Genomic DNA, 2,193 nt, shown 5'->3' on the forward strand with positions numbered 1-2,193 from the left:
AAGGTTTAGAAGCCATGGAGCAGAATTTGGTGGACGGCAGAGGGCCGGTGAAAGGTTTAGAAGCCATGGAGCAGAATTTGGTGGACGGCAGAGGGCCGGTGAAAGGTTTAGAAGCCATGGAGCAGAATTTGGTGGACGGCAGAGGGCCGGTGAAAGGTTTAGAAGCCATGGAGCAGAATTTGGTGGACGGCAGAGGGCCGGTGAAAGGTTTAGAAGCCATGGAGCAGAATTTGGTGGACGGCAGAGGGCCGGTGAAAGGTTTAGAAGCCATGGAGCAGAATTTGGTGGACGGCAGAGGGCCGGTGAAAGGTTTAGAAGCCATGGAGCAGAATTTGGTGGACGGCAGAGGGCCGGTGAAAGGTTTAGAAGCCATGGAGCAGAATTTGGTGGACGGCAGAGGGCCGGTGAAAGGTTTAGAAGCCATGGAGCAGAATTTGGTGGACGGCAGAGGGCCGGTGAAAGGTTTAGAAGCCATGGAGCAGAATTTGGTGGACGGCAGAGGGCCGGTGAAAGGTTTAGAAGCCATGGAGCAGAATTTGGTGGACGGCAGAGGGCCGGTGAAAGGTTTAGAAGCCATGGAGCAGAATTTGGTGGACGGCAGAGGGCCGGTGAAAGGTTTAGAAGCCATGGAGCAGAATTTGGTGGACGGCAGAGGGCCGGTGAAAGGTTTAGAAGCCATGGAGCAGAATTTGGTGGACGGCAGAGGGCCGGTGAAAGGTTTAGAAGCCATGGAGCAGAATTTGGTGGACGGCAGAGGGCCGGTGAAAGGTTTAGAAGCCATGGAGCAGAATTTGGTGGACGGCAGAGGGCCGGTGAAAGGTTTAGAAGCCATGGAGCAGAATTTGGTGGACGGCAGAGGGCCGGTGAAAGGTTTAGAAGCCATGGAGCAGAATTTGGTGGACGGCAGAGGGCCGGTGAAAGGTTTAGAAGCCATGGAGCAGAATTTGGTGGACGGCAGAGGGCCGGTGAAAGGTTTAGAAGCCATGGAGCAGAATTTGGTGGACGGCAGAGGGCCGGTGAAAGGTTTAGAAGCCATGGAGCAGAATTTGGTGGACGGCAGAGGGCCGGTGAAAGGTTTAGAAGCCATGGAGCAGAATTTGGTGGACGGCAGAGGGCCGGTGAAAGGTTTAGAAGCCATGGAGCAGAATTTGGTGGACGGCAGAGGGCCGGTGAAAGGTTTAGAAGCCATGGAGCAGAATTTGGTGGACGGCAGAGGGCCGGTGAAAGGTTTAGAAGCCATGGAGCAGAATTTGGTGGACGGCAGAGGGCCGGTGAAAGGTTTAGAAGCCATGGAGCAGAATTTGGTGGACGGCAGAGGGCCGGTGAAAGGTTTAGAAGCCATGGAGCAGAATTTGGTGGACGGCAGAGGGCCGGTGAAAGGTTTAGAAGCCATGGAGCAGAATTTGGTGGACGGCAGAGGGCCGGTGAAAGGTTTAGAAGCCATGGAGCAGAATTTGGTGGACGGCAGAGGGCCGGTGAAAGGTTTAGAAGCCATGGAGCAGAATTTGGTGGACGGCAGAGGGCCGGTGAAAGGTTTAGAAGCCATGGAGCAGAATTTGGTGGACGGCAGAGGGCCGGTGAAAGGTTTAGAAGCCATGGAGCAGAATTTGGTGGACGGCAGAGGGCCGGTGAAAGGTTTAGAAGCCATGGAGCAGAGAATTTGGTGGACGGCAGAGGGCCGGTGAAAGGTTTAGAAGCCATGGAGCAGAATTTGGTGGACGGCAGAGGGCCGGTGAAAGGTTTAGAAGCCATGGAGCAGAATTTGGTGGACGGCAGAGGGCCGGTGAAAGGTTTAGAAGCCATGGAGCAGAATTTGGTGGACGGCAGAGGGCCGGTGAAAGGTTTAGAAGCCATGGAGCAGAATTTGGTGGACGGCAGAGGGCCGGTGAAAGGTTTAGAAGCCATGGAGCAGAATTTGGTGGACGGCAGAGGGCCGGTGAAAGGTTTAGAAGCCATGGAGCAGAATTTGGTGGACGGCAGAGGGCCGGTGAAAGGTTTAGAAGCCATGGAGCAGAATTTGGTGGACGGCAGAGGGCCGGTGAAAGGTTTAGAAGCCATGGAGCAGAATTTGGTGGACGGCAGAGGGCCGGTGAAAGGTTTAGAAGCCATGGAGCAGAATTTGGTGGACGGCAGAGGGCCGGTGAAAGGTTTAGAAGCCATGGAGCAGAATTTGGTGGACGGCAGAGGGCCGGT

This window comes from Notolepis coatsorum, assembly GCF_963971535.1.
Source record: "Notolepis coatsorum genome assembly, contig: SCAFFOLD_607, whole genome shotgun sequence".
In the NCBI taxonomy this organism is placed as follows: domain Eukaryota; kingdom Metazoa; phylum Chordata; class Actinopteri; order Aulopiformes; family Paralepididae; genus Notolepis; species Notolepis coatsorum.